The following is an 8,340-nucleotide window of genomic DNA, read 5'->3' as shown; positions in this document are numbered from 1 at the left end:
AATGGTCATAAAATTGTCATAAAAAGGATTCAAGCTAGAGCTACCCGAACATGCGCACCTGTCCATTCCTGACCTCAATAAAAGCGACACAAGCGTGAAGGCGCACGCTCATTGACAAGCGCAATAAAAGGGACACATGCACAAGCCTAAAGGCGCACTCTCATTGACAAGATCATGGGCCTCACGCCAACGACCTCACGGCTGACTGCTAGCTCTAATACGTCCCATAATAGGGGTGAAATTACGACCGCGCAACAACTCGCAAGAAGCCGACATATCTCAGTCAAGGAAATATTTTCCATTCTCCGTACCTGTAATTTTAAGTTTATTTTGTAGCATAATAATACATTTATTCATTTATTTTGTTATTGCGAACATGTTTTATTCTATTTTTTAATTGTTCTCCATTCTTTTTTCTATATTATAGTATATATTCATAATATTGCGTGCTTTCTTTTTGTAATCCGAAATTCGATGGCATACACAAGTATCAACTCCCTCGGTGGCTGCATCATTGCTCCACACGCAGGTGTCCATATGATTTCCATGAATAGATGTTTTCATATTATCACATTCAAGGAGTTTTGACGAACATAGTGTGCATTGAACAGATTTCAGTCAAATACGTTCAGAAAATTACTTATTTTAAATGAATTCATGATGTCTATCTTAGTCCACAATCTCGTCTTACACTTTAAATATGCTTACACAATTTATTAAGAAATTTTATACAGGTTTTCATCTTCTTCTTTTACCCCAAGATGTGCATTCTCGAAAGTCAACAAATGATAATCTTTGATTTTTCCCAAAGTCGAAAATTTTTTTAGCAAACTGTCCCCTATTGGCTACGTTTTTAAACCCGTTACTCGTAGAGTAAAAGGGTATACTAGATTCGTCGGAAAGTATGTATCAGGCAGAAGGAAGCGTTTCCGACCCCAGTATATATATTCTTGATCCGGATCACTAGCCGAGTCGATCTAGCCATGTCCGTCTGTCAGTCTGTCCGTCTGTCCGTATGAACGCTGAGATCTCGGAAACTAAAGGAGCTACAATGCTGGGATTAGGCATGCAGATTCCTGAGATTCCTGCGCAGCGCAAGTTTGTTTCAGCAGAGTGCCACGCCCACTCTAACGCCCACAAACCGCCCAAAACTGTGGCTCCTACAGTTTTCATGCTAGAATAAAAATTTTTACTGAAATGTATTGTTCTCATCAATACCTATCGATTGACCAAAAACAAGTTTGTCACGCCCACTTGAACGCCCACAAACCGCCCACAAACTTCAAACTTCTCGGAAAATATCAAAGATAGAGAAATGGGACTTCAGGTTTAGATTCCGTAGGCTTGAGCGCAGCGCAAGTTTGTAATGCGAATATGCCACGCCCACTCTAACGCCCACAAACCGCCCAAGCCTGTGGCGCCCACAATTTTCATGTTAGATAAAAAATTTTAACTGAAATGTGTTGGTCTTGTCAATGCCTATAGATTGATCCAAAAAATCCAAAAGATCCACGCCCACTCTAACGCCCACAACGGTTAAGTCTTGTTACCGCCGGTAGGTGGCTCATTTCAATCTCGCTTGCATGCTGCTGCTGCTTGCATATCTCCATTTCCCTTTGGTCCCTTAAGCTGAGTAACGGGTATCTGATAGTCGAGGTACTCGACTAAAGCGTTCTCCCTTGTTTTTTATACCCGTTACTCGTAGAGTAAAAGGGTATACTAGATTCGTCGGAAAGTAAGTAACAGGCAGAAGGAAGCGTTTCCGACCCCATAAAGTATATATATTCTTGATCAGGATCACTAGCCGAGTCGATTTAGCCATGTCCGTCTGTCCGTCTGTCCGTCTGTCCGTCTGTCCGTATGAACGCTGAGATCTCGGAAACTATAAGAGCTACAATACTGAGATTAGGCATGCAGATTCCTGAGATTCCTGCGCAGCGCAAGTTTGTTTCAGAAGAGTGCCACGCCCACTCTAACGCCCACAAACCGCCCAAAACTGTGACTCCTACAGTTTTAATGCTAGAACAAAAATTTTAACTGAAATGTATTGTTCTCATCAATACCTACCGATTGACCTAAAAAAAAATTTTCCACCCCCACTTTAACGCCCACAAACCGCCCACAAACTTCAAAAAATCGTAAATATGAACGCGGATATCTCGGAAAATATCAAAGATAGAGAAACGGGATTTCAGATTTATATTCCGTAGGCTTGAGCGCAGCGTAAGTTTGCTACGCGAATATGCCACGCCCACTCTAACGCCCACAAACCGCCCAAATCTGTGGCGCCCACAATTTTTATGCTTGATAAAAAATTTTAACTTAAATGTATTGGTCTCGTCAATACCTATAGATTGATTTAAAAAAAAGTTTGACGCCCACTCTAACGCCCACAAAACACCCAAGCCTGTGGCGCCCACAATTTTCGTGCTAGATAAAAAATTTTAACTGAAATGTATTGGTCTCGTCAATACCTATCGATTGATTTAAAAAAACTTTGCCACGCCCACTCTGACGCCCACAATGCTTAAATCTGTCTACCGCCGGTAGGTGGCGCATTTGCTGCTTGCATATCTCCACTTTCCTTTGGTTCCTTTAGCTGAGTAACGGGTATCTGATAGTCGAGGTACTCGACTATAGCGTTCTTCCTTGTTTTTATACTCATTTATTACCTATATACAGGATAAAGATAAGTTCAGGCAACAGGGGGCCGTGGTTGCGCGGTATCACCGCAAGGTATTGCTTCGCGCAATGGTAGCCGCCTAGGCTGTAGCTCCTCTCCTCTCGTTGTCGGTGCGACGCAGCGTTCGCAGTACACTCGCTACGTAGGCTGCCGTCGCTTCCTAATTCACCTCATTCAGCAGCATGAGGGGCACAAAAGTTTCTAGCCGAACTCTTGCCCCGGTGGACTCCATTAGTGTTCGGCGGTCGTAGCCAAAGCGGCGACATTCAAAGAGGACATGCTGAGCGTCCTCAACAATCCCACTGCCGCACTCTGGGCAACCGTCCTCCGTGTCGTGTCCGAAGCGCTTAAGGAAGATTCGGAAGCAACCGTGTCCACTCAGCGCCTGCGTGAGGTAAAAATAAACCTGGCCGTGCTTCCTGTTTACCCAAGGCTCTATGCTGGGGATGAGCTGGTGCGTCCAGCGTTCCTTGCTCGTTGTCGACGCTCTGCATCCTGGCACTCCTCTTCACCTCGGTCTTGGCTCTGTGGTTCGTCTGATCGCCTGCTAGGGCCGCGCGAATCTCCTTGGCCAGTTCACATAGGGGAACTTGGCCTGCAAAGACAAGCGCTGCGTCGTCCGAGATCGTCCTAAGGCGGTACGTCGAGTTAACCCCTCGCATGTAACTGCTTACAGCCGCGGCCTCGGCCCACACCGGAGCGGCGTACAGCAACTGCGACTTGACAACGGTCGCGAGGAGCTTACGTCTGTCCTGCTTCGGTCCCCTGGTGTTCAGCAGGATCCTGCAGAGCGATCCTGTGGTCTCACTTGCCTTTTTAATGACGTACTCATGGTGTTCGCGGTAGGAGAAGCGGGTGTCCAGCATGACTCCCAGGTACCTTATGGCACGCTGGGATACTATCGATGTCCCTCCGATCTGGATATGCGCTGACTACACTGCTTTCCTGCTTGATATCAGCACTGCTTTCGTCTTGTGTGATGCCAGCTCTAGGCCCGCCACTGAGAGCCACTCCTCCACTGCTCGAATTGCGCAGTTTCCAGCTGCTTCCACAGCAGCAACTTCCTTGGCCACCACAACCAGCGCGACATCATCTGCGAAGCCAACTATATTGGTGCTGCCCGGCAGTGGGAGCTTCAGAACTCCTTCATACATCGTGTTCCAAAGAGGGCCCAGTACCGAGCCCTGAGGAACACCGGCAATCACCTCGTAAGTCACAGAGGTTTCTAGGACCAGCTCCCTTTTGCTGAGGTAGCTGTGCAATACATTCAGCAGGTATTCCGGGATGTTGAAGGACCGCAGTGCCTCCAGTGTCCTCCCCCAATCGGCTGAGTTGAACGAGTTCCGTATGTCCAGCGTGATCACTAGACAATATTTCTTCGTCCCACCCTTCCATCTGGTACCAGCGTTGGCTTTAGAAGCAATGTTGGTGACCCTCTCTATCGCGTCCAGTGTCGATTTCCCTTTTCGGAAACCGTATTGGTTGGAAGAGAGTCCACCGGCATCCTCCATAGCAGCGTTAAGCCTTGTTGCAATGACCTTTTCGAAGACCTTGCCTATGGTGTCCAGCAGGCAGATGGGCCTTTAGGAAGAGGCTTCACCCGTTGGTTTCCCTGGCTTTGGCAGGAGCAGGAGTGTTTGGCTCTTCCACCTGTCGGGGAAGGTCCCTTCCAGCAGGCACGTGTTGTAGAGCGATGCTACCGCGTCCGGATGGAGGTATAGCAGGGTCTTTACTGCACTGTTCGGGATCAGATCCGGCCCAGGTGCCTTCCTGTTCTTCAAGATTCTTGCCACATATAATATTTCCGTCTCCGTGACCGGACATATCGGGCTCCCAATTTGCAAGGGGGCGGCCTTCTGGGAACAGAACTTGGACAATACCTTCCAGTACCACTGGGTCAGTAGGCGACCTAATGCCGGCATTCACACGCTTGACCACTGTCTTGTAGGCTCTTCACCATGGGTCATTTTCCAGCTCGTCGCAGAGCTTGAGGTAGCTTTCCCTCTTGCTGTCTTGAATCGCCAGTTTGAATGCCTTCTTTGCACTCCTAAAGCTCGATATGCAGGCTGGGTTTGCGGTACCTCTCTCCCTTTGGACTAACCTCCTGGCTCTAGGGCAGGTCCTGCGCAAGCTAGCGATTTCCTCACTCCACCAGTACATAGGCGCGTGGTGCTTCCGAAAGGTCTTCTGCTGCTGCATGCTTAGATCACAGGCTTCCTCCAGTCTAGCTGCCAACTTATTCGCTGCTTCGTCTGCCGAGTCCAACTCAGAGACAGCCAATCCATCCAGTGCACTGGCAAAGGTCTGTGGCCAAAAGTGACTTAGTGGTAGGCTTTTCTTGGCCCGGTCGTCGGCTGACTTTGTCACGGTGGACCGCCAACTGTCAGCAGGATGGGCTCATGGTCGCTGGCCGTGAACACCTCGCCTATCCTCCAGTGTGTGCTACGGGATAAGGAGCTGCTCGCGAACGATAGGTCGATAATTGAACCGACCCCAGCTCTGTTGAAGGTGTGCTGGGAGCCCTCATTCAACAGGACGATGTCCAGCAACGCAATGGCTTCGAGGATGGTGCGCCCCCTGGCGTTGGTATAGAGGGAGTCCCATTCCTCGGCCCAGGCGTTAAAGTCGGCTCCGATCACCACGTTGCTCCGTCCTCTCAGGTCGCTGCTCAGCTCGTCCAGGATAGACTGGGGGCCAGGTAGCAGCTGTGGAGCCATGTGACGCCTACGTTCGCTCGGACGAACCCCTCTACTGCCCTCATGTCCCTCATTGGTGGTACACCCACTCCGCAGAGCCACAGTGCCGCTTTGCCTGTGCGATCCGTGACCCAATCGCTACTGCTTTCCACGCTGTAGGGCTCACTGAGTATCGCCACCTCAGAACCCAGCTTGCGCACCGTCTGCTTCAGGAGGTCCTGCGCGGCCCTACAGTGGTTCAGGTTTAGCTGAATCAATTGCATGTCTCCCTGTCCCGCTGGTTGTGGCTGAGCAGAATCTGCTTCCTGCCTGGTGCCTGGTCTCCTTCCTTCCTGCCGCAGAGCAGATTAAGCATGAAGGCTCCTTGCTGCCTTGTGCCCTTTTTCACCACATCTTATGCAGCAATCGCACCTGTCCACTAGGCTCTTGCAGTTAACTGCAATATGCCCGTATTCCAAGCATTTGAAGCATCTTGGGGGGCCTGTTCTTTCCCGGATCCTGCAGATGGTCCATCCAATCCGCACCTCGCCACGATGGAGGACGGCTTTCCCCAGGGAGTAGGCTTTCCCCGCGTAGCCTCGACGCAGACTCCGAACTCTGATGCGCTCCGCATCGATGCCATACTGGCTCGCAATCGCAGCGCAGATCGCAGCGTCGTCTAGCACCCTCGCGATGCTCTCCTTCATGGCTTCTGCACTTTCTGCGCTGCCCTTGACCACCTCGAGCAGTAGGTTGCCGTTAATGGTGCGGCGTACCTTGGATACACAGCTTCCCAAGTCCGACAGCTGTTTATCTTCCCTTCGAGTCACCATGGCCAACACCTTGCTGTATGATTTTCCGCTGGACAACGACAGCGTCGGGTATGGCGCGACGCTTGGCCTCGGCTTTTTCTTCACCACCTCCCACTCGGCGACCGGAATTGAGGGGCTCCCAGTCTTACTGGCGCCAGCTTGCGTCGCATCTCTTTCTTGTGGCCCTTTTGGCGGGTTCTTTCGGGTGCTCCTGGGAGCTTTGGCACTTTTCTGCTGCGTTGGGCGCGTGGATAGTGGAGCCATTTGAGCTGTGGATCCGCCAGCCACAGTCGGCTGGCTTCGCCAAGGCTCCGTTTGCGCTGCAGCATCTCTCCTCCAGACAGGCGTTGTCTGCTGTTCTTTGTCGGCGTTCTGCAGGCTTCGAGAGCATTTCGCGCACACAATTGCAGCATCCTGCCCATTCACCCTGATACTGTCGTCCTTGCCGCCCTCTCTGTTCGCCTCTAGGATGATCGTGTGAAGCGCCTTCATGCGCACGAACTCTCCCTCGTGGCGACTGTTATGTGGCGCGCCGTCTTGTCCATCATCTTGGTGTATACCTCCTGCAGAAGCTTCCCCAGCTCCAAGAGATCCTCAAGGCAGGTTGCCTCGTGGGAGGCCTGGCTCCTTTTGGCCGGCGTTGTCCTCTGCGAGTTTGCTGGGCTTGCAGGATCACGCGTCCTCTTAGGGGTTTCCTTAACTTCCACGGTATCTGCGATCAGCTCATCGACTTGGGTTGACGAAGGTGCCGGCGAACGGGCGAGCTTGCTGCCCTTCCTAAATGCCGCTGCAGCTCCATCGGTCCCATCTTTCCTCGGCTGGCGGGGAGATCTTACCACCACTGGTCTGCCCGCGAAAGGATTTTCAGCCTCCTCCATCTCAGGCTTCCCGGTTTGCTCGAGGAAGGCTCCCGCGCTGGCCACAGATTTCCCCTAGGCTTCCGATGGGGGATATTCCGCCCCTTTTCGGTCCCCAATGCCCCTTTTGATAGGCACCGCCGCCGCGGAGGGGTTGGATTTTAGCCCGATCCTTGGCCTTCTGCCTTTTGCCGTCCCTGAATCCGGGTGCCAGAATTTTGAGAATTTCGAATATTCAAAATTCAAAAATTTAGACAGGGCCCGCGTTTATGGCGCTTTCCAACACTATGTGCTGTTAAGCGCGGGGATCCACGCTGTTACGCTTCTGCCCCACGTTGCTCAACACTGTAAACGGCTGATTTTGTTGTTTGCAGTGATGAGGGAAAAAAAACGCGCGGGTGGCAGCTTGTGGATGCTGTGCGCGCGAGAGAGATTTTCGAGGTGAAAGACTCTCAATCGATGGGCGCGGGAGAGGATCCCCCCCTGGCCCACGAACCGACAGCAGCCACACCAGTCCAAGACTTGGGATACGTTCGGAGGCCCCGCCGGAACAGTGCCCTGGTACATACCTCTAGTCCCGGAGTGTCTCGCACTATACACAGTACACTTTTTAGGTAACGACCGTCGCTACACTGACTTTGAATCGAGATAACTTCAGAGCGCACTCGACTATACAACCGCCCTGCTTCACGTCGGTTCTCTGTCCTCCCTATTGGCTACGTGAGTATGATGGTGTGTATAAATTGACAAGATCTTTCCTTTCCCACTTGTAGAAAAGTATGTGATACATCGGACTATTCAGATGAAAGAATTAAATTTATATAACTTACAAAGAGTTAACAAAAAAAGTTTAGGGTTTTTTAACGATGAGCTTAACGGTAAACTCATGACAGACATTGTAGGTCTATGCTCAAAGGCTTATTGTTATAGAATAGATCAAGTTGAATCTTCACATAGTAAAGCAAAGAGAGTGAGTTCACGGAATCTTACAATTGAACACTATAAAAAAGTTTTATTATATGGGGCCTCACTATTTGGTAATAGAACAATGTTTAGATCAATAGCACACAAAATAGCTACTATTAAAGTTAATAAAAAATTCTTTGTGGCAAAGATAACAAAAGAAAACGTAACGTTAACGAAACACATTTTATTTTTTTTTTAATTTCAAAAGGAACTTATTGAAAAATAACTATTTTATAAATCAGTTGAAATGGAAATGTTTTATTATGATCGAGACTTTGGAAAATATAAATGAAAATTATTTTGAGTTTGTAAAAAGTAATTTTTTTATTTTAAATTTACTTTAAGAT

The sequence above is a fragment of the Drosophila subpulchrella genome, unplaced genomic scaffold, assembly GCF_014743375.2.
Source record: "Drosophila subpulchrella strain 33 F10 #4 breed RU33 unplaced genomic scaffold, RU_Dsub_v1.1 Primary Assembly Seq69, whole genome shotgun sequence".
Classification (NCBI taxonomy): Eukaryota; Metazoa; Arthropoda; class Insecta; order Diptera; family Drosophilidae; genus Drosophila; species Drosophila subpulchrella.
The sequence above is the reverse complement of the archived record's forward strand: the minus strand, read 5'-3'. Positions refer to the sequence as shown.